General features: G+C 44.4%; 1 protein-coding gene across 4 annotated transcripts in view; it reads left to right on the top strand.

Moving 5' to 3' along the window:
* The window catches only part of SMAD2 (SMAD family member 2), a 317,920-nt gene that overhangs the window by 37,955 nt on the left and 255,114 nt on the right, over positions 1–24,851 (top strand). For all 4 annotated transcript variants that reach the window (XM_078674778.1, XM_078674776.1, XM_078674779.1 and 1 more), the window contains exons 2-3: positions 5,726–5,936; positions 6,707–6,787. The gene's annotated coding sequence lies outside the window, so the exon portion shown is untranslated. The remainder of the gene's footprint in view (positions 1–5,725; positions 5,937–6,706; positions 6,788–24,851) is intronic.

The raw sequence follows: 24,851 nt of genomic DNA, 5'->3' as shown, positions 1-24,851 counted from the left end.
CTAACCACCCAAGCTATGTCTACCACCCTTTCCTTCTCCTGTTTGCAGTCTCAGAACTCTGTCTTTTTTCTAATTCCCGGCTCAACTCATCTCCTTTCTCTTGCTGTGTCAAGTCTCTGCCATTGGTACAGTTTACCATTGTGACCCAGTCTAACCCCCATGCTGTATTTCTTACCCAATCAAAGTCCCCTTTCTTTTCTTGCAGCCCTCCCTTCTTTCTGCCCTCTTCCAACCATCTAGTTCCCTGTGTTTCTCATCTCCCGTTTCTTTTAAACGACAAACCATCTCTTTTCGTTAAAAATCAGCATAGCCCCAGCTTTGTTGTATTCCCTTCCCCTGAAGCCATAAGTGGTTCCTTCTTTAACCCGTTTCATGCGCCGCCGATTTTGCGGAAGTGCGGCACTTCCGCAAAACGGGCGGGCCGCGTTGGCCATTGGCCAACGGCAGCACTGGGCAGGTAGTGCTGCCGTCGCCCAATGGCCGACGGCAGCATGGAAGGGGTTAAGAGCTCTCCTGTATTTCGCTGTGAACTAATGGTCCATCAGTGGTTCCCACTTTAACCCCTGCCTAAGGGCATCACTGCCTTCCTCTGCAACTCCTACTTCCACCTGCCCACCCCGTTACATCACTGCCACCCTGTGTAACTCCTCCCTCAGGACATCACTGCATCCCTCTGTAACTCACCTGCACCCCCCATACATCACTGGCTCTCCATGTAACCTCTTGGTCATCACTGACTCCCACTGTAACACATTTTCCATCTCTAGAACGAGCCCAAGTAATGCTGATGTGAATGTTTGTAAATGTTGTTACCTCTGTCATACATGTGATGGAGGGTTTTCCATGTTCTGGTGTTGGGGCATGCCTAGAACATATTACACCTGGAGGACTGACAGGTGCTTCATTTTAAACGTCTTGTGTACAGTGCACAGGTGCAACACTTGCCTCACTGGTCACTGGACTTGTTCTCTGGCTGCTGTCCTGAGGGAGACACCTATGGATTTGTGAAGTATTAATCACATACTGGGAACATTATCAATTTTTGGAAGCTGAATACTGGCGCAGCCACCGCCATATTAACCTCATGACCAAGGTGACTGCAACGTTTACTGTAAGTTCATCATTTTCATCCTTTTTTTCCATTCCTCTTTCTTCTTTTGCAAATGTCCTTAAATCTCCACTCTTCCCATCTCTCTCTGACTTTTTATGTTGTCTTTCTAACAACCAACCAGGTCACCCTTTCTTTAAGTTGCCATTGATTTGCGACCCTATTCCATAACCTATCATTCCTTTCTGTCTATCTGCAGACTTGTGAGCTGGCTTTCCGGGACAAAATGATGGTTGAGCACATCAATAGCACTAAGTCAAAACTATTCATAAATTGTTTCTGGTCAAAATCCTCTGTGTCTGCACCAAAGTCCTTTCAAAATGCCCCCACAATTTGCTAGAGTACTCTCAAGCCTCCGTCTGAAAACAAACAAGTTAATTCTTCTGGCGTTTGTCATCAGGCCCCCAAGTTCTTTTTTTGCTAGATTTGCCCTGTCAGTCACATTATTCATGGTTCTCCCTGGATGTCTGCTTATACCACAATGTTCGTTATTTAAAAAAATGCAAGGTTTGGTTCTAGCTGATTTGTGACAATCTTTTATATTCATTGTAAATATCTTGTACAAAAACATACGTAATATTAATATGTAATATTGATTTACCAGTATAGCATACACCGGGTAAAGTATAATTTCTGAATCATGTATGCTCCCTCTTTGTTGACATTGTTCTCCCAATACTTCAGCACTAGGATGTCTAAAATGCCTCTAAGACCAAAGGTACACTTTTGGCGGTCAGTTTAATTGATTTAAGAAATAGGTTAGACAAGTAGATTTCTTTGCAGGACAAGTAGTTTTCTGCACAATTTTGTCCGCTGGACAAGTACATTTTTTTTAAAATTCCACACCCCTGTGGAACACAAGTTTTTAAACCGTACAATTACAAATGGGTTGAGCGCTGGAAGACAAAGGGGAACAGTGATAGATTACAGTGTAGTTATAACACAGCGCAGGTAATCTTACTTTAACCAGGTATCTTATTGCCAGTACGGGCAGTGTGACGTGCCCAGTCCAGTCTCTGCCGGTCTCAGACTGTCTCAGACTGTCCGCCCTTTGTCCTGGCTTAGTCCGGCGTCCCGCTAAGCGTTAGGGGTGGAGCTACATAGGAGGAGTAGGGGGCGGGAAGAGACACCAGGTGCGCTGCGTTCTTCCTGCGCGGTGGTCCCTGGGTCTCGCAGTCCCAGCCCCTGTCTCTGAGCACCAGTCAAGGGTTTTCCTCACAATGTCCGAGCTCCGCTGGGTATTACGGACTAAAAAGCTACGCCTTCGATCACAAGCTGGAACACAAGTCCTTTGCACACAGTAAAGACTACGTGCGGCCCCCGCAAAGCGGGGGCCGCGAGTCGTTAAGAGGCTGATGAAGGAGGGAGGAGCAGGGGCTGGAAGAGACACCAGGTGCGCTGCGTTCTTCCTGTGCGGTGGTCCCTGGGTCTCGCAGTCCCAGCCCCTGTCTCTGAGCACCAGTCAAGGGTTTTCCTCACAATGTCCGAGCTCCGCTGGGTATTACGGACCAAAAAGCTGCGCCTTCGATCACAAGCTGGAACACAAGTCCTTTGCACACAGTAAAGACTACGAGCGGCTCCCGCGAAGCGGGGTCCGCGAGTCGTTAAGAGGCTGATGAAGGAGGGAGGAGCAGGGGCGGGAAGAGACACCAGGTGCGCTGCGTTCTTCCTGCGCGGTGGTCCCTGGGTCTCGCAGTCCCAGCCCCTGTCTCTGAGCACCAGTCAAGGGTTTTCCTCACAATGTCCGAGCTCCGCTGGGTATTACGGACCAAAAAGCTGCGCCTTCGATCACAAGCTGGAACACAAGTCCTTTGCACACAGTAAAGACTACGAGCGGCTCCCGCGAAGCGGGGTCCGCGAGTCGTTAAGAGGCTGATGAAGGAGGGAGGAGCAGGGGCGGGAAGAGACACCAGGTGCGCTGCGTTCTTCCTGCGCGGTGGTCCCTGGGTCTCGCAGTCCCAGCCCCTGTCTCTGAGCACCAGTCAAGGGTTTTCCTCACAATGTCCGAGCTCCGCTGGGTATTACGGACCAAAAAGCTGCGCCTTCGATCACAAGCTGGAACACAAGTCCTTTGCACACAGTAAAGACTACGAGCGGCACACGCACTCACTACTATCTTTCATAAGCAGTGTCAAGGCTGGGAATTCTGGTGGTTCTTGTGGGTAGCTACTAACCAGTGATCAAAGCACCCTCTACAGCCTACACAATATAAATTGATCCATGAATGTGGCTTCACTAAACCGGTCCTCTTCTAAACGTGAAAATCTGTGCCCTCCAGGAAAAAGGTCTCCAAAATTGTCCAATCAAAACTTTGTTAAAGTGCGCTGCACTGTTTTCTCCTGCGTGATGGGGATCCAGAGATTCCCAGCCAGTGGGAGTGCGGAAGAATAAAGATATTGCGCCCCGGTTGTCCGGACAAGCTGCCTCCAGGCCCAACTGGTTATCAATACTGTCTGCAGAACCTGTGGATCTCGGGCCATGCTTATCGGCAATAAAGCCCACAGGGGAGTTGGGTGATAAAGGTAAGACTCCGGCCACAAATAAGGGAACCTGGCATCAGTGGAACCAGTTCCCAAGAAGCTACACTGTGCTACCAAGTAATAGATGCAGAAATTCGGGATCCCAAATCTGCCCCGTTCATACAGCAGCGTCCGTGTGTCCCAACAGACCCTGGATTGACCTCCTCCCCATACCAGTCTTATAAGATGAGAACGGAGCGTTGTAAAGAAACTCCTGTTTAGGGGTATTGATATATTCTGAAAAAGATAGAGAAACTGTGGGAGAACAACCATCTTTATCAGAGTGATTCTGCCTGCCATAGTGAGAGGCAGTTTCAACCATTGGTCCACCTTGTTGCTCAGCTTCTCCATTGCTGGGCCATAATTCAGTTAGAGAATTTGCGACAGGTCCTTGTAAATGTGTTTTCCTAGATACTTAACTGAGTCCTCGCACCATTTTAACTGAAACTCAGTGCCACGTTCACAATGGGCCGGGCTTAGGGGGGGAAGACTTCTGATTTAGACCAGTTGATGTGAAGGCCAGATAGGGCACTGTACCATGTGATCTCCTGAAGTATGGGCTCTAGGTTCTCGTCTGGCTGCCTCACATAGAGAATAATGTCATCAGCGTAGAGTGTTATTAAAAGGGGGCCCGTTTTGAACTGTATGCCCCTATGGGAGTGATTATCTTGGAGATGGCGTAAAAGTGGGTCCATTGCAATTACGAATAGTAGCTGAGAAAGTGGACAGCCTTGACAGGTCTCCCTTGATAGTGTGAAGGATTTTGTTAGTGAACCGTTCAGCCTCACACGTCACTTGTCTGTATAATTTATGAATGTTCTGACAGTCTTTTTATTGTCTCGAGTGAGATAAGAGAGTGGGCAAACCACATTTTTTTTTCCAATTTCCAGCCATAAGAGGATTTTGCTTCCACTTCATGAACCATAGAGCACATTGCTAGAAACGCTGTTCAGTATCGATTATAGCCTGCAAGTTTTAGTCACCCTTTTTGGGGGGGAAGGATTAGCTTTTGGAGTAGTATTCTTCATTTTTAGAACATCAGATTATTTTTGAGAGAATGTCATTAATTTTAAGACAACACTAACTATGGATATGGGAAACTGTCTTAAAAAGATGTTAGTAAGTGGAAAGGCCATCTTTTATAATGGTCTCCGCTCTTTCCCACTACGTAATAGAGTTTGGAGGCCTGTGGCCTAAACGGTTTTAATAGTGTAAATTGTTATTTTATTGCATTTTTAAGGTTGATTTCAAACCAGATACCCAGATATTTGGTCCTAGTGGTTTCCCATGTTAGGCCTGGGTTGCTAATCATAGAACTCGTACAGATTTTTGAGGGAGTGTTTCTGTTTTTTCCTTGTGTAGCGTGTAATTTCTGAACTTTGCAGAGTTTTGTATTGTGTTTTAAGGCTGTTTAGCTAGAAACATAGAACATCATTGGTGTAAGCTCCCACCTTTGTGGACCAGATTTAAATGGGATGCGTACTATTTTGTTTTCTTAAGGCTATCAATAAATGTTCAATTGGAAGGAGAACCTTTTTTATCTAAATAATGCTCCTTTGTCTGAGACTTGCGTCAAAATAAAGTATCAAACCGATCTAACTGCATCTAGTTCTATGATGAAATCGTACATCACCATGCTAAATTAAATTATGAAATCTCCTCGAATGTTCCCCAGTCATCCTAATTTAAATGTAAATATTAAGCTGTAAAATCAGCTCGATGTCACCACACCCCTTTAACATCGTTGACTTGTTAAGAGCTGTGGTAAATATTCTTATTGACTCTGCCTAAACATGGCTGGTTTGCATATAAATATCGCATCCTGCGTGACTAGGCAGCGCCGCATATACAGTAAATGGGAGAGCCGGCTACTATCCTCTTCTCAAATGGAACTGTTAGGGGTAAAGAGCCAATTGCCACATTAAACTATTTTGTGTCTTTCTTTGAAATTGTGATTGTCTTTGTGCTCTTCTTACATCTTGTAATTATCTCATGCTGCCCTACCTCATTAATAAAGCTATAAAGCAATAGAAGTTAAGACCAGTAGATAAATGTAAACGAAATTTGAGTCAAAGTAACTGTTTTTTCCCCCCTGCAGGTGTAGGCTATGTGGCCCAGGCTGTAAAACACTTGTACACTGGCACTGCGGTCTTCCTGCCAGTGTACTCTGTCCAAAAGAACAACTGCATCACCACTGGCCGACAACGTTAACACACTGAATCACTTTCTCTATCTCAGAGTGGCGAAAACTACACCTCTTTGCTGACTGCTACTGTCTAAATTCCATCTTAACAACTACAGCCCTTCTGGTAGGTTGAGCAGGAGGCAAGCGTGGGGGGTAGTATGCCAAGTAGGGACTACTTCCTAAAATGAATTTGAACCGGACCTTTCCAGATATCTGATCTAATTAGCAACTTGTGCGCTTTCCTCTTTCTTTATTTTCTTGGTTACATATGTCTACAGCTCTCACGCTCTACTGTAAAACTGGTACTCTGGGGAGGTGCAGAGTTGAGATTTGGTGGTTTGGCTGAAGTGGGGAGCTGTAAATTCCAGTGTAGATTTTCCTTTCCTTTCCTCCAATACTTTTTAGTGATAAACATGGATCTATCCTGTCGCATAATTAGTTAAATGGGTTGACTATGTGCAGCAGACATCCATGCAAGCTTTTTGATGCTAATGTTTGCAAGACCTTTTGATGTTGTGAATATCTTTGAGTTGGGTAACTCATAAATAGTCTGTTCAATATGTTATTAAATAATTTTGGCATTTGTCACTTTTCACCTTTTTCAACCTATGGTGCCAGAAATGTGGATGTTTTCTTGATTTGTGTCATTGAATAATGAGATATTCCTTCATTGTAAGACGATAGCGTCTAAAGTGGTTGAGGTCAGATTTTTATGTTGCTCGTTGTACCTTATTTACTATGATTTTTTTTAGGAGATATTTCACATAGCCATTTTTAGGACTTGTCTACTTAGTTGGCAAACGTTTTATAACCAAAGCCCAATTTGAATATGTGTGCAAATCGAGCAAGTATTTTATGGTATGTTAAACAAATAACACAATGTGTTCTATCTAGGCTGCCAAAGAAGTAGCTATATTGAAGCCAGTCTCATTAAGTCTCACTTCCTACTGCAAGGAACCAGAATTTCTTCTCAAGGTAAGGCTTGTTACAGCTTGCTATCTCATGCTTGAAGTCAAATATCAAATGTGTTGAGCTGTTTAGTGTGCTCTTCTTCTTGTTGAAGCCACTCACTGATGAGCAAAGTAGCCCTGAAGATCTTCTAGGAAGTCTTTACATGCAGCTCTCGAATGCAGGCTCCTCATTGTCAAGTCACATTTTTACATGGAACCTCACAGTGGATACAGCTGTTTTCCCAATTACTCTAATTGCACAACTGCAAGTGATGATGCTCATAAGCTCGCACTGAAGGATGCAAAAACAAAAAGGTGAAATCGGGACTTCTGTGAAAACCCTATAACTTTGTACAAAAGTGTCTGCAAAATCTTTAAAAAACCATTTGGCTTGTGACTCCACTGTAAGCAGCTAGTGGAGGTGGACCACGCTGCCCTCAAAGCTGATGCTGTCTGCACAGCCAGGAGGGAAAAACTGCTAGAGACTGGGTGGGTGTGGGGGGGTGTTCGGTCGGTCGGTCCCAGGGAAACTAATTTAAAGACCACAAGGAGAACTTCCCCTTAATATAATCAGTAACACAGTGCCACCTCCGGTCTAAATATCTAGCACAAGAAATATATATGTCTACCTTGAAACTGGATGTGCAATCCCTTGTATGGACTCTCTCAAATTAATAATGGATACTACCAAAAGGGGAGAGGGGTAATCATCCCTATAGGACTAGAACCCTCACTCACCCGAGGGTGACATGCTTCATCATATGGGTTCCTCCTACCAGTAGGAAATCCTAGTCTTACTGGGAGCTACAACTTCCCCACTGTGGGGAAGGAGCTCAGAGATGTTTTTATAGATATTCAATCTAGGATGCTAAAATCCCGTGAAGATTACGGTGTAGTGAGGGTGTTGCGCAACAGAAAGTAAAATAAACAAATGGTGAATTAAAACTGCCTAGGGCGATGCAAAAACGGTCTTTACTGGGATGCTCTCACTGGCAGGGTTAAAAAGAAGCAGTGCAAAGAGTAGTATAGATATAAAACTACTCAGTTAATGGGTCAACATGTTTCATCCTATTTGATCACTACTCTGTGGCTTTCTACAGGACCAAAAAGGAATGTTTTCTAATGCTGCTGCTAATACCATACAATGTGATAACAAAATGAAAAGATTATTTGAATAACAAAATGAAAAGATACAACACCAGTAGTCCTGCGTAGTTATGTCGGGTATTACTGGTACTATCTGTAAACATAAGAGAGAGAAAAAACAAAAGATTGCACAAAATCATTTTCAGTGCTATTCTAATGACCTGTTTTTCATATTGTCAATTAGCCATCTTTATCAAAATGATGTTATCACACTTACCCTCAATAGTAGGATAATGTGCCTCACCTCGACCTGGCAGGCAGCTCAGGGAAGGAGGCCCGCTCTGTGGGAACAAGATTTATTGTCAAACCTGACCAATACTGTAGGTTGACAATACTTTAAAAATGCTCTAGTGTGTCCAAGTTCAGAAATGCTGCGTCTACCCTGAATTGGAGTAGTAGGTGAGTTGTTAAGAGAGTAGAGTACAATCTCACTTGGGGTCTCTGATGTTTCAAAATATTTCAAAGATATATATATATATATATATATATATATATATAATCTATCAATATCTCAATATCAATGTGCCGCCCAGCAGACGCTTCCTTGTGGCCGGTAGACCTTTCACTAGGAATCTATAAACCGTAGCAGAGAAATAAAGCAGCTAGAGTTCTGGTTTTTCCCTTATTGCTGCTAGCCAAGCAACATTGTTTGGAGATTTCTATAGTAAGGATAGCTTGTTTTATGGTCGGGGCTGGCTTGCACATAGAACATGCTGAAATGACTCTAAAAACAAAGCCCAAAATCACAAAACAAAGGAATCAATGTTGCAGGGGTACATTTGTTTTGTACTCTCCTGGTTGTGGGCTATGTTTCTACAGTTAGTTTAAGCTTGTACTGTCATCAAGGTTGGTCAGCTTATAGGTGAAAGCTTAGCCCGGGCAGACAGTAGTAGGTTATAGAATAAGTATGGTAACTGTGAACTGGAGTGTAACCTGGAGGGGTTAGTGAGAATAAGGAGGGGACAATAGAAAGCTAAAAAGAACAAAATATTCTGTAGATATTTTGTTGGTTTTTATCCTACAGGAACTTTATATATGGTAAAGTACAGGACCACATGTAGAGATGGTGGGTATGAGAGTATGTAAAGTTGTGCAATCGAAAGAGACTTGGATACGTATAACAAACTGATCCTGTCATAATATTCAACTACCTTAGTGAAGCAAACGTTTTGTTGGTTGTTCAGTGTGCCATTAAAGCACCAAGATGTACAGCGACAGCACACTTGTATAGCCAGGTTATTCTGCGTCCATTTATGTGACAACAAAGTTCTGCAGTAGCCCGGAGAAAGGATGAGCACTCATACAGAACTAAGAAGCAAGAATGGTAGGGCTATCGGTCAGTGAGGCTAAGGGTCAGCAAGTACCAGTTTAGCCAACAGCTCTTAGATGTTGTCGTTTATCATATAAGTCCCAGCATGCTTAGAGTTATTTGCTAAAGAAAAGAAAAACAGTGTCTGAAATTCAGCCTCATAACATGGGGTCTATTATGAATGGAGAGATTGCAGCAGCGGCCCAGGTAGAGGGGGATCTGTACAGCTACTGGTAGAGGGAATGGTGCAAGCACTTAAAGGTAGTAAGTTCTGTAGCATCCTTAAAAAGCGGATTGTCAGAGTGGACTGAAATAAAGGTGGCTGTGCTAGAAGAGCCTGAAGCATATCTGTCTGATTAGTCACACGGGTAACTTTCAGCGAGAATTGTTTCAGCCACCAGTCTTCAGCATCCCACGATTTGTAGTTTGACTTTAAGTCAAAGCATGCTTTATAATGCTGCCTTGGAAAACAGTACTGCTGTTGGAGTATATAGAGAGGGGATTTATTCTGTATGACTACTGATATAGGAAATGCTGCAAGCACCCATCTGGAGTGAGTACTAAAGCAACATATACAATTTGAAATGCCAGAGTACAAATGAAATGAAATTAAAACAGGTATTTAGTAGAGCACACAGCTACTCAACAAGAGTGTCCTGGTGCTTCCGCGGCAGCAAGAGAGGAGTGAAGGGCCAGTATTTTATTGAAACAACCATGTCTTTAAGCTCTTTCTAAAAGAAAGTAAGTTATGGTCAAGCCTCAAGTATTCCGGCAGGCTGTTCCATAATTTTGCACCCAGAAGACCTAAGGATCTGTCACCTGTACGAGTAAGACGTATTTTGGGCAGAGTGGCCAAATTAGTATTGGAGGGCTGCAAGGGTCTGGACGTTGAATAACGGTTGACACGTTTATTAAGGTACTTGGCACCAACCTTGTGGAAAGCTTTAAAAAAGATGGTCAAGGCCTTAAATTCAATCCGCTCTTTGATGCGGAGCCAGTGCAAAGATTTAAGAACTGGGGTCATGCAGTTTCTAAGACTAGATTGCGTGATGGCTCTGGCAGCCACATTTTGGACCACTTGCAGAGGCTGGGTCTGAGATTTAGGGATACCAAGCTACAGACAATTGGCATAGTCGGGCTTAGATGTCACAAGAGCCTGCACACCGATCCTTCTGCTCTCCAGCGGTAGGAGCGGCAACAATCTTTTCAACATTGAACAATGAAAGCATGACTGTTGGAAAATGGCACTTTCTGGGGTTCTTTCCCTCGACTCTTTCCGTTTTTTTCCCTCCGGGACTTGGTGATTGCTTTGTCAATGCCATTTAGGATCGAAGCGCTGTGCCAGTCATATAGATACTGGTGATTGGTGTATACATGATTTGGCACATTTGGGTTAGGTGTACGTCCCTTGTCTGGGGGTAAGACACATACCTAGAGCTTGTAATGCAAATGCTCCTCCGTGAACCCACAGCACTGGTTGTGCCACCCAAGGAGGTAGTAACGTGCCACAGGTTTGCCATGGTGGGGACTGTGTGTGCCGGTTACTGTTACTCGGCTTGGCATTTGCAAAGCTACTTGCCATGGTGCTGCATGTCTCTTGCTACATCAGAGTACTGGCAGGGTGCGGCGCCCGGAAGAGGTAGGGCATGTGCGCTGCATGCACTGGTAGTGAATAGCACTGGATGGTGTGTTCGGTATGGTAGGGCCTGGTGCTCACATTCGATTGATGAGTTAGTTATGGTAAATCCTCACTGGTGTAATGGAAATGTGGAAATGCCACTTTGAAAATGTGAAAGTGGCCTAACACCAGAATATGGCGATTAGGACTGCAGCACGCAACAACAATCTGAATTTAAATCATTCAGCAATATTTTAATTCATATTTACTAAATTATTCCACAATTTCTTCATTGAACACATGATTACATTTTTCACAAATCCATTGTTGTACATATTTACATTACATGAGACTCAATTACTTCTGTTGATAAAAGAAACCACAGACTTTAAGTACCCAGTGCATTTCGGGACCTAACTGTCCCTTCATCAGGGGTTTCTGAAAGAAAAAGGAAACCTTTAATCCGATGCCTTAAACGATCCATTAATCATAATATCGCAAGCATTTGGTCAACATTTCTTATTGTACAAATCGACATTTACATGATTCACCTTATCTGGAAATACAATACAAATAAACATGTTTATAGCTAACAGATACTATAAAACCACCTAAAATGTTGTTGAAACATCTTCGTAGGAAGCTCACCTTATAATTCAAAAAAGCTTGTGCTTTAATTACGGAGCTATTCTTGCTTCTGAGACCTAGACGCCAACAGATTGATGATCGGATTTAACCATCCGAAAAGAAGAAGAGAAAAAAAGAAGAAACAAAAAAAAGAAGGAAGGAAACGAACACTAATTGCAACTAATTGCAACTAGAAACCAATCTTACCGAATAATAAACTGAAATGCGGCTTACAGGTTCAGGACCTGTTGAAAAATATATGTAAAGGCACATATTGGTATATAATCTATGAAAGCGATGGGAGTCAAAAAGAAGCCTGGTTTTATAGAAAACAACCCATTTCCAATTTATCATTGGGCCCGAATGGCATCAAAGTTTTTAGTTTTTTGATCCAGAAGACCTCTCTCCGTAGGAGGATTTTTGAATTGTCAATGCCGGGTCTTTTTGGTACTTGTTCAATTATTTGGAATTTTAATTGGGCAATCGAATTACGTTGTTCAATCCAATGTAATGCCAGTGGTGATGTGGTGTTTTTATTCGGATGCGGCTTTTATGTTCTGATAGGCGTATCTTAATTTTACGCTCAGTTTTGCCCACATACAGTAGTCCAAAAGGGCATTTAATCATATATACAAGATGTTCTGAATCACAGTTACTTGTGTGGGACAATTTTATGCTTTCTCCCGTTCTAGGATGTGCTAAGATGTCTCCAGGGATAACATTGTTGCAGTTTTTGCAGTTCCAACTTGTGGACTACTGTATGTGGGCAAAACTGAGCGTAAAATTAAGATACGCCTATCAGAACATGTTTGTGTACTTTACTGACGATTATTGTGTTGTGGTAAATATATAATGAACTACATGCCACTGGTTGAAAGGGCATTCGCGAAACAGCAATAGTCCACCTTTTGTGTTCACCAATAGCGACGCTATTTGTTTTATCAGTGGAGGCGGAAACGGAAGTGTATCCCCTCCAGACAGAGAAAGGCGTACTGTTTAATGCGTGTGTGGCGTTTTCCACCGGTAAGCGTTTTTTTTTTTTAGACCTTTTCAGGTTTAGTTCATTTTTTTAAAACACACTTTTGACACGATGGTATTAGATGAGGTTTTTCTTTCATTTTTGCAGACGACGCCCGCATTACTGCATTGAGTCCGTTTAGAAACGCGACTCTCTTAATAAAGGTCAGATCAGTATGCCTTAGTCCAAAAAAGAATGTTTACAGACTTCTTTTTGCCTCCCATCGCTTTCATAGATTATATACCAATATGTGCCTTTACATATATTTTTCAACAGGTCCTGAACCTGTAAGCCGCATTTCAGTTTATTATTCGGTAAGATTGGTTTCTAGTTGCAATTAGTGTTCGTTTCCTTTCTTCTTTTTTTGTTTCTTCTTTTTTTCTCTTCTTCTTTTCGGACGGTTAAATCTGATCATCAATCTGTTGGCGTCTAGGTCTCAGAAGCAAGAATAGCTCCGTAATTAAAGCACAAGCTTTTTTGCATTATAAGGTGAGCTTCCTACGAAGATGTTTCAACAACATTTTAGGTGGTTTTATAGTATCTGTTAGCTATAAACATGTTTATTTGTATTGTTTTTCCAGATAAGGAGAATCATGTAAATGTCGATTTGTACAATAAGAAATGTTGACCAAATGCTTGCGATATTATTATTAATGGCTCGTTTAAGGCATCTGATTAAAGGTTTCCTTTTTCTTTCAGGAATCCCTGATGAAGGGACAGTTAGGTCCCGAAATGCATTGGGTAATTAAAGTCTGTGGTTTCTTTTATCAACAGAAGTAATTGAGTCTCATGTAATGTAAATATCTACAACAATGGATTTGTGAAAAATGTAATCATATGTGTTCAATGAAGAAATTGTGGAATAATTTAGTAAATATGAATTAAAATATTGCTGAATGATTTAAATTCAGATTGTTGTTGCGTGCTGCAGTCCTAATCGCCATATTCTGGGGTTAGGCCACTTTCATGTTTAGACACTGTTCAGCAGGCAGTAATACAGCACAGCACAGCACACATACCATACAAACAGATAAGGAGTGTAACTGAGTGCGACCTCCACCTACATTAATTACTTTGAAAATGTGGGCATTTCTGTGCTCGTGGCTCTGTGTGCCTGTCGGCCTGTCTACAATTATCATCTGGGTGCTAGGGGGAGAGCTACATCTGTGTATTCCTGATAAGACAGCCATAAACTAGGGGCTCTAAGGAAACTGCAGACCTCCGACTCTGAAGGGCCTTCCTTTGATGGATATGTGAGGGTGAAATTGTCATCTGCGTTCGAAGGGGCAGGGTTATATCCCCTCTAAAGATATTGATCAAACCTCCCGGGGTATAATTGCAGACGAGACAAAATTTAGAGATGACCCGTTCATTTCAAAGGTGGCCTTTTGAACTGATCTCATCTTCAAAGGCCATTGTGGGTAGAACTACTGGGGCTCTGTGGGATTGGAGCTATATTACCCTGGTTCGATGCGGGGACATCGACGAGTAACTATTGGGCATGAGGGACTGCTGCTGGATTATCTGCAGACTTGTGCTGGCCTTCTTGTACTCTAGGAAGGGGACTATCAGTTGGTGGTTTTTGCCTAGATTTTGTTGGCCTGCAGCTAATTGCCAACTGTCGTGGCCCAGGTCCCTAAGCCACTCCAGGAGCCAATCGGCTGGCCTCCTATCCCCGAGATTCCAAGGACAGGAAAGATCTCCATATTTCTATGAGATTGTAAGGGCCGCTCAGGGTGCGGCAGAAATGGGTGTGGGTGATCGTCGGTTGGGACATGGACTGCACTGGCGTGTGCAGTAATCACACTGTGCCGAGGAGAGTGCTTGTAACCATCAGCGGCCAACTTGGGGGTGTCGTGGCGTGAGGTGTTTGAGGAGTGCGGGGTAAGCTTGCTGAGTGAGGACCCGAGATTACAACCGGAAACCTGTGCTCGCTCACACTTTGTAGCATGTGGGGTGTTGGGGAAAGTTTGGGGAGTCCACATGACCTGAGCTGGCTGCTTAACCTGCCTCCGATCTCCAGATCGGGAGGACGACTGTGCTTGACATCGCAGCCTCAGTCCGAGGTCTCCGGCTCCCTCGACCCACTCCACAATGTAGTCTTTTGTTGAGAATATCATGACTGGATCTGCTAGTGCCTTGTCTGCACCCACAGCTGGCTGCCTGGAGCAACTGCACTTAGCACCCCTGCCGGACGGGGAACAATTCTCCTGATTGGAAGCACACCAGCTTCCAGTGTTAGTCTTTTGCCTACGGGGATGATGATTTCTCACTAGTGATGCTGCAGCTGGGTACCTGAGGGCCTAATCTGAAAGGACAAGAACATATAACTGTTTCCTTACGTTTTAGGTGGTCCCGGCAATCTAATCAAAGTGTCGCCAGCTGGTGCAGCTTGTATTGTTGGCTGTTGTAGTTTGAGTGGCTGGGTCACGAGGCGTAGTCAAAACCTGTGATTTCTTGACCATTACAACTGTACAGTATATGCATAATGGGAATGTCGTGTTTTATGCTAATGTGTTAGCAGGAAGTTTGCATACGTCTAAACAGCCTGCATAGATGTTTGCCGCTTTTGATGTGGGAGAGATTGCTTGGATCGTGAACACCTCGGGAAAGTATTCACATGGCTTTATTTTGCTTACGAGGCTCAGGGGATAACTGGGCAAGTGAACACCTATGACTAGTACGTATATGTTAATGCAATTCTGCTGCTAATTGAAGAGTTCACCAATGTGTATGTCATCTTGATTTCAAAGTGTGTGTAATACAAATACCAGTGTGCTATATATACAATGTGGTGCCTTATTGTACCGTCCACGTGTGTTGTGAGGGTGGGTGTGGTTACACTTTGACCCTGCGGATAAGCCTGACTGCTCTGTGCCAAGCTTCCCAAGGGTGACCTCTAGCACAGGTTATGGGACAAGTGTACCCTACTCATCCTATCTAGTATGGTGGATTCTGCCTGGCTTCGATGCATCCCAGCCAGCCAGAAACCTCTGGGTAATAGCAACCCGGTTTATTAGGCTCGTGTACAGGCTGTCTTAGTTTACAAGCAGCCCGTGAAGTGCTTAAAAAAAGCACTGGTGCTGTAATCTTGAGTGCCATACTGGATAGTGTTAGTGAGTGTGGGGGCAAGGTATAAGACAGGGCTACAAAGAACTAAACATTGGATACGTATTTTGTTATTTTTTTGCCTACAGGTATCTGTATATAAAATAGTGCACACAGCTTAAAGGAAACTTATTGGTGGGATTTGTACTGTTTTACATTATGAAACCTGAGTTGGTTTTTAGACTACTGCAGATGTCTGTGTGTGTTTGAAGCCAGACCGGCACAACATTGAATTCTAGTTGGCATAGTAGGGAATAGCGACTTTTGTATTTATAGTGTTACATGGTCCCAACCTGTAACAAAAAACACTGTGAATATGTAAGGTATTATTTTAAAATAGTATTGCATGCAGTAAAAACTAGGCTGCTGCAAAGTGAAGTTTGAGATTTTTTTTAAAGTGCTTTCAAAATGTACATTTTACAATAAGTAGTCAGATTGTACCTAGTGCAAAAATATTTGTGCCTTCATTACCCCAGAATTCATCTGATAATACCATCACATTACCTTTTTCAAAAAGAAGATATCTTTTGTCACCATGACATTTTAAGTGACTTCTTCAATTAAAGGTTTTTGAGACGGCCTCTTTCTTCTTTAGCTGTCTCTACTCACCCCTTTCGCTTACAAGTGCTAACAATCTGAGCATTAACCATTAATGGACAGCTGTTTATATAAAAATTCAGACCAGGGGCTGTCAGAGAGGGTGCCTACAGGATTGCATTCAGATACAAAGATCCTCAGAACTCTTACGCTTCACATTAATAGCTCTGGAGAAAGAGGAAAGGAGGACGATTCAATGATAATATTAAATAGATGGGGACACTATTTGGGGCTCATTTTTTTTTTAACTTCAAATGAACAGAGGCCGCTCCCTTAGCGAGATGCCCCGAAGGAAAAGGGAGATGTATGGGGGCTGTGTTTTTTTTTCTTCTTCAGCAGGGCTGTCCCTCCCTTAATGGTGTGGGGTCCAACAGTGTAAGTGACCACTGCACCTCAATTATGGCTGTCCTACTAAAAGACAAACTGAGTCGGGGCCATTGTCCTTGCCAACATTAGAGCTTAAGTCACCCTTGCTACTTTTCATCCTTTTCTAAGCATAGGAGCAGAAAGTATAATTGGTGATGCCGAGTGCAGCGGAATGAGGAGCCAACTAATCCCATTTTTAGCTGGTTTACTATCCTTCCTTCCTTGCATTGCGGACCAGTGTCACCTGCTGTGCCAGTGCTGCTTTGGGATAATTGAGGCAGAGGAGACACCTTGGTTTAGCCTCAGATGTTGGTGGGCAGGATGGATGGAGTTTCAAGATAGTAGCCTTGTTTTTTCTAACAAAGGGCAGAGGAGACTGCCCGCTTTGCCAGGAATTCACTCATAATTGAAGCAGGTGTAATAGTACTATTGGTGGGGGGGGGGGGGGGGGGGGTAGGGTCTGAGGGGCACAATGCATCACAATTATGACTGTCCCACTTTAACCCTTTCGCTGCGGCGGCAATTCTGCCGCAGCGCTAAGGGGCGGGTGGGGGCGTGCGGCGCTCCGATGCTGGTGACGGAACCGCTCCGTCACGCCCCTCTGGTGGGCTGCGCTTGTGACGGAGCGGTTCCGTCACGGCAGCGCCCGCTCAATAGAACGCGCAGTGAAGGTGCGAAATCAGCACCGCGCAGGCGCGGCAAGCGGGCCGTGACGGAACCGCTCCGTCACCAGCACAGCCCACCCGAGGGGCGTGACGGAGCGGTCCCGTCACCAGCGTGGGAGGGGTTAATACTCTTTATTAACCCCTCCAACGCTGGTGACGGAACCGCTCCGTCACGCCCCTCGGGTGGGCTGTGCTGGTGACAGAGCGGTTCCGTCACGGCCCGCTCGCCGCGCCTGCGCGGCGCTGATATCGCGCCTGCGCGGCGCGTTCTATTGAGCGGGGGCTTATTTTCTTTCCTGATATTATGGTTGAGGGCAAACTTGCTGATGAAAGGGATTCAACATGTAGGAGCTCCGATTTTTTTTGTGAAAGGGACAGAAAACCTGAATAAAGATTGGAGTGATGGTCCAGAATGGCAGGGAAGGGTGAAATCGGCAGAGGTGATAGCCTGCTACTCAGAGACTCAGTTATCATTAGTGCAACTGGTGCAGTTGCATTGAGGCCCAGGAGCGAGAGTGGCTCACAGTGCTCTAATTATATATTTATGGGTCAATTACTGGTTTTGTTTGATGCATTTGTTCTTTTTCATAAGTCTCACATTTAGTGTGGATTATGAGCTACAGGAAAAGTACCCCAGACAAAATCTGGTAAGCCCCAACCACAGTGCTCAGCCCTGTCCCTTCAGCTCCCCCCAATCCTTTCCATAGTATTTTGGAGGGGGCCCCAGATTCAAAACATTTTGCGTGGGAAGCTCAGAGCAAAAAACTTTAAAGACTTCTGAACTAGGCTATCAACTTCATCTATGACAATCGTCAGCAGTCTTTGTTGCACCAGTCACTTTTTCACCTATTGAGGTGATTGCAAGCCTTCCTACCCAAATTCTGGATTCTGAATTGGAAGGGGATTACAGTGATCTGGAAGCCTCTGTGACTGCCTGTAGTCCCACATAGTTGGATGCTTGTTACTTCCCCAGACAGGCCTCGAAACATCATAAAAATGTTAGTAGACCTGTAGGTCTAGTGGCTGAAATAATCTACTCGACCTAATAATAATGCTCTTGGCCCATAAACTAGTTTAAAATGATGTGGTCCTGGGCAAATATTTTATGACCTATGAGAGCACCTTTAAATACTTGCGTTCTGCATGTGTGCTGAACACACAACACTTTTGTTTGATTCAATAGACTAAACATTTGCCCCATATATAATATCTGGCCACATATAGGCTACACATGACTGCTAACTTGCCTCTTAGTTCATTGTCAGCATTGTCATCAGGGCGGGGGCAGGAATATTTCTCAATTCATGGTTAAAAACGATCACTTTTAATAAATATATACCCAAAGCATGAAGTGGCAGCACACTAATTTGCAATCAGCAGATTTTCCATTGAAAAGGCCACAACATTTCGAATTGCCATGCTACCTACTGATAGGGCGGCAGGCGCATAGATAATTTGGGTCATAGCGTTGGGTCCCTGGCATAAATCATTCCAGGCTGCAAATGCTTGGCAATTTTGGGCCATTATTTTACCAGGTCTTGCATAACCTCTCGCCACTAATCAACCTCATTCCAGAGGATAAGAGGAAGAGTGCTTAAGCCATCGTCAAAGAGGGTGTCACAACATGAGCAGCAGTCATGGACTCTGCAGTGGACGATTCATATGCAGGCTTTCGGTAGTTGGCTGGAAAGACTGTATTAAGACTGGCTGGCTGAAATCTACAGCTCTCCATCTGAAAGTTTAAGGAAAAATATTGGATACACTTTTTGTCGGAATTACACTTTTTGGAAAGCATGTTGACGACGGCTTGCAAAATATTAAAACCAATATGGATACGGGAAACGCTAGGGGTGCCCTCTGATATAGTTGTCCAGGCATAACAACTTATCGTGGCTCAAGGGGAGACTTCAGTCGATAGAGAGTTCAGGGAGGGATGTATTGTCTCCAAGACAGCCCGGCTACGACGAGGTCTATGCACCCAGCAGAAACTATAGACTAGGATATAGAGATTTTCTGGTCAAAAGGGAGCACCTTACATACATGCTTCAACCAAAAAATTAGCTGGACACCTTTCACATGGTAGTGCCTCACGAAGTTCTCCTGATGCTCCAGAGAAACGATTACCTGATGTCACTGGATCTTCGGGATGTTCCCACTGTCCCATACAGTGGGAACATAGGAAATGCCTTTGCTTTTCAGTGGCAGGCAGCCCTACCAGTTCAAGCCACTTCCATTCTGACTCCTATCCGTTCCAGATATATTTACCAAATGCCTAGCACTGGTTGCTGCCTTCCTCAGACAGCAGGGTCAACAATTGTACCTGCACTTGTGGTGCAGAGAAGAAGGAGCCCAGGAGACAGAGGTTTGAGTTATGCAAAGGTTCTTTATTTCTCTTTGGAGGGGTTTTCTAAATAAACTGTAGACGGGAAAACAAATGGGAAACACAAAAGTTCTTCTCTCTCGATTTGGAGAGTCTGGGGTAATGTAGGAGGCCTTGGTCTTCTGTTTCCTGATCTTCGTCCGGCGATTCCAATTGTCTGTGACTCAGGTGGCAGGGGAGGGGGAGAAGGGGAAGGGGATACACACAAAAAGAGGCCTCGTAAGGAAATGTATTCAAATCAGAAAGATAAGAGAAAACCGGGAAGTGAAGGATCAACAGAACACCCGACCGTCACCAGTGATACTTTAAGTACGCTCGGCGCTATTGAGAGATTTGGCGTCTTAAAGATGAACTCCGCTATGGCTGCTTAGCAGGTGTCCCGCCCTTCCCTCCCGTCCTCCGTGTCTCCCAAGCGGACCCCAACTGGCTCCGTACCTTTGCAAGCCACGACCCTCCGGGGCCATGGCAGGCGTGGTGCCAGAGGGGGTCCGGCTCCCTCTTTTTTGCAAATCCGGTTCTCGGGCGCTTCCTTCTGTGGGTCATTTTGCTCCGCTTCCCTTCCAGGATCCGCAGGGCTCCAAAGTCCTCCAAGGCCTGCGCGATGAAAAAGGTCCTTACTTCAGGCTCCACCGGTGCAGGCGGTTGACTCCAGGACGAGCACGCCAACTCCTCGGTCTCTTCCTTTTTCAAGGAGAACACATCAGCTGACCAGGCCACATGATCGGCCGTGGAGGCCGAGGAAGCTGATGTCTTAAAGGGATACGGCTCTTCAACTGTGGGAGTCTATGAACAGAGGAGGGGACAGGGTGATAGGTAAGGCGGCAACTGATCATCGCTGGGAAAGGGGTCAACAGACTGTACTTTGCCAAACAAAGCCATACAGGGAAGAGACAAAGGCTTCTAAGGTCACCTGCATCTCAGTTTCACAAAATAGGCCTGTCACTGAACTGCTCTATGAAACCACAGACACAAATCTTTGGTTCTTGGGAGCAATACTAGACACGTAATGAAGCTTCAATGCATGGCAAAGACCTTTTCTGTCAAGCACTCGGTCATGGTCAGGCCGCTGCAAATCTCCGCTCGGCCTGCTATCCTGCATACTTTTATACCCTTTTGCAGGCTCATTGCACATGGTCTGTCACGGCACACTTCACGAAACGCTTGAAACAGGCACTCGTATTGAGGCAGTTCCCTATGAATCTCAATGCAGGGCTCCCATCCTTCATTGGACAGAGTGGTGCTCACAACGGATGTGTCCATGGAGGGTTGGGGAGCTCACATACAAGAGCCTCTCATCAGTTGCAGAAAAGATGCTCCATAGCATCATCTTGGAGCTCTGTGCCATAAGACTGTGTCTACGGGCGTTTCCCCCAAGACCTGTAGGTCGAGGTCTGCATCGGGATGACCATACACCATCCCTGTTTTACATCACCATGCTGGTTGGGACGAGGTTCCGGCCTCAGTCCGAAGAGGTGCTGATGCTTTGGGACTAACACATTCCTGTCAAGTGGGCATCGCCATGGAGCATCTTCCTGGATGCCAAAATGATCAGGCAGACACACTCCGAGGATCACTTTTGCATTGCTATAAGTGGGAGTTTGACCAAGATCAAGTGGACTGCATCTACCATAAATGGGATTGCTCCACACTGGACATTCTAGTGCTATGTCAGCAGGTTTTGGCAACCAGGGTCCAGAGGCAATGTCTTTTTGGTCAAATTGTCTAACATCCCTGCATACCCCTTTCTGCTGTTGCCCCCTGATCACCACAGTCCTAAGGATCGCGAAGGTGGAACTTAGTTCTCTAGGTCTCATTACCCTAGTCAAACCAGTACTGGTTCATTGAGCCCCTGAATCTATTTGTTCTCCCTGCAATCCCATTACAGATTCACTCCAGGCTTCTCTCCTGGCACAAAGGAGATACTTCACCACAACCTATGGGGATTGAGCCTGACCGCACGGTACCTAATGACCTAGAATTTGCTTATTTTGAACTGACAGCAGAATCCAGAAACATCCTGGAACAACCCTGGATGCCAACAACCACAAATACCTCTATTGCCAAGTGGAAGCTTCTCTGTATCGGATGCAAAGTCAAAGGACTCCATGCATTGACTTTGACACCCTATCAAATACTTCCATATTTGCTGAACATAGCTTAGAGTTGTCTAAAGTACTAGTCAGTATGAGTCCATATGGTAGTAATATGTTTTCGAAGAAGAAAAGGCAATTCAACTACTCTTTCCTCAGTGAGAATTATAAAGCAATTTAATGGGAGAATTTGCCGAAAAGTTCCTCCTTTGACGCCCACAAATACCAGGAGAGCTTAATACTGTCTTGAGCCAGTTCAAGCTGCCTTCATTTGAGCCGATCCAGAGTGCATCTAAAATACATTTCCTAGAAAACATTGCTTCTCTTGGTGCTTACATGAGGCCACTGAGTGGGAGAGGTGCAAGCACTTATGGTGATAGAAAGCTTTCTCCGCTTTATAAAGGACAAAGTTATTCTGTGAACCAATCCTAAAGTTATACAAGTACCTATAGGCTTCCACCTGAATGAGCCTTTAACTCGGCGCTCCTACGTCCAACCTCCGCAACGGCCACAAAGGCAGTTCTTTTAAAAGGCAGGGATCTAATATCATCAACACACAAGACGGTGGGAGCGAACTAGAACAAGGGAACCAGAGAGGGTGAGAGAATTGGTTCTAATTGACTACAGAACCCAGTAGTACTTGATCCCCCCTGATGCATGCCCCTATATGGCAGTGATTTCAATTGTGCCACCTCTACCAATGAATACAACTAAGTTGGTTACTTGGCTAATGAACAAGGTAATTTATAGGTTGCATATACACACCAATTTCCTGCATTCAATGTCTTTACGTGTATTGATGATGCGAAGGATCAGGTGGGTTGGTCCATTGCCAAAGTACTTCCCTCGTGATTGTTAATTTCAGTTCCGGTTACATTGTCCACAGAATACTTTTTAATTGCCACACAGGTGGCAGTACACAGTTTGGTATGACCCTTCGCCCTCTAGATGTTTTATCCATTCCAGCACTCTCAAACTGCCCCTGCTTTTAGCCAATTGAGGATGTGGGCACACCATAGCAATGAAAGCAGCACTAACCATCTATGGGGTCTATTAGCTTGTACTGAGGAACACTCCCATTTGTCTGAGAACGATTGACAAATTAGTGACGGCCCTTCAAACATCCTGTGACCCCATTAACAAGGACAGATAATCTGGCGGGTATTCTAAGTTGGAGCATTTCTCAGATTGATCTAAAATGGAAAATACAGCATAGGGTAATTCATTGACAAACACCTAATATGCAATTTTTTCCCCAAATTTCTGTTTATTGATTTTAGTGCAATAACCAGCAATATCAGTTGCCTAGTCTCATCTCAATATTTTCCACAGCTTACATAGGATACAGTTGCTTGATATGAACGAGATCTTGTTGACCATTTATTAGAGCGTATTAGCATTGGCTGGCTTCCCACTTATATATGAAATGTAAAGTTTTACCCGTCTCCCACCCTCCACCACCTTAGCCCTCCCTTAAACGTAATGTAACCGTTGGATGGAAAAGGAATGGATGGTCATTCAGTATGTATTGTTACCATCAATAGAAGGAGATTGTTCTATGTTCGGGCCTAACAGGCTAATACCATGTTTGTTCAAGTCATGTTCATTTCTTAAAATTTGAAAAAGTGTAGTGATCTAATGGTTGGTGGACATGTTGTTAATGGTAGGCCCCGCGATAGATATTCCACTAGAGGACCCCATGAGTATTCAACATTAAAAAAATTATCCCTATAAATGTCTGCCATTCTTCCCAATACGAGAGCTCTCCAAAGGCAAAAATGCCATTGAGTAATGGGGATAGCTTCTTTTTTTCTTCCATGCTGTTGCGCCTTTGGCTGCCCCTAAGCAAACCCACATAATGGCTTTGTCCCCCTTTGTCTGACACTGCAGTGAATCTGATGTTCGGCAAGGGAGGATGAATTCAGGCATATCTGGAATTGGATATGTCAGGATTTCTTTGACTTGAGCCAGGATTTCCGCCCAGAAGGGGCGAATCGTCGGACAGTCCCACCAAATGTGGCAGAAATCACCCAGTAGGCCGCAGCCCCTCCAGCAACTTTCAGAGGTCCCCAGGAATATTCGCTTTGTAGGCCAGAGATACCAGCCATAGAGCATCTTGTAATGAGCCTCTCTCATACCCGTGGAATGATTATTTTTTGTAATGTCTTTCAAAATGGTTTTCCGTTGCCTTTTGTTAATCTCATTCCCCAAGACTAGTTGCCAAAACTCCATGAAGCGGGATTTAGGTGAGTGCGATGTCATCAGCAATAATGCATATATGAGGGAGATGACTCCCCTCGATGACCCACCCTCCTCAGAAAATTTTCTATGGGTGTTCATTCTCTGGTTGCTGCTTCTCTGATTTCTGGGCTCATTACCCAATGCTTAAGTCGGAGATAATGATAGTATTCTGAGGGTTGAAGGTTAAAATCTCGCCAGCAGTGTTCATAGGTTAATATATCTTAATTATGAAAGAGGTCTGATGCCTTGAGGCATCCATCCTATCTTTCTAATATGCCCTTTTAAAGAGACTTGGACCATAGTTCCAACATAAAGGTGTGGTTCTAAAAGTTTCTAGATCCCAGCTAGTGGATCAGTAGCAGGACGTCCGTTGAGTGGGCTGCTCGCCTGGGTGAGAGTATCCCTTTCCTGTTCTGTAACCGAACTTAAACAGCAATCCAGGGATATCTGCGGGTTAGTTTTCTCCTCCCCCTAAGGGTGCACCTTTTGTACTAATTAACAATGTCATGGTTGATTTTAATATTACCTACAAACCCAGTGCTAGATCTTTTGACCTATCCCACGAAGAGGATCAACTGTGGGGCATTTAGGAGTTAAAAACTCCACAGAGGCGGTTCCTCCGTTAAGGCGGAGGAGCATCTCCCCACTACTCTCGCAGCAGTGAGAACATGAAAAATAAATTGATAACATAGGTTATGATCATTTTATTTTTTAATTGCTTTCTTCAGCCGAGGGCGGGGTTGTAACCATCCAATCTGATGACCCGTTGACACCAGGCAGCTGCAGAAAGAAGGAGGAGTGGTGGCACTGCTGCAAGTGCGCCTGACGATTTGGCCAGCCGTCTTAGGAAGACCAAATCGTCAAGCGCACTTGGATCTTTCTACCCGAGCTCTGCTGAACAGCCAGGTGGAGACAGGCACAGGC

The sequence above is a fragment of the Lissotriton helveticus genome, chromosome 2_1, assembly GCF_964261635.1.
Source record: "Lissotriton helveticus chromosome 2_1, aLisHel1.1, whole genome shotgun sequence".
Lineage (NCBI taxonomy): Eukaryota > Metazoa > Chordata > Amphibia > Caudata > Salamandridae > Lissotriton > Lissotriton helveticus.
The sequence above is the reverse complement of the archived record's forward strand: the minus strand, read 5'-3'. Positions and strand labels throughout refer to the sequence as shown.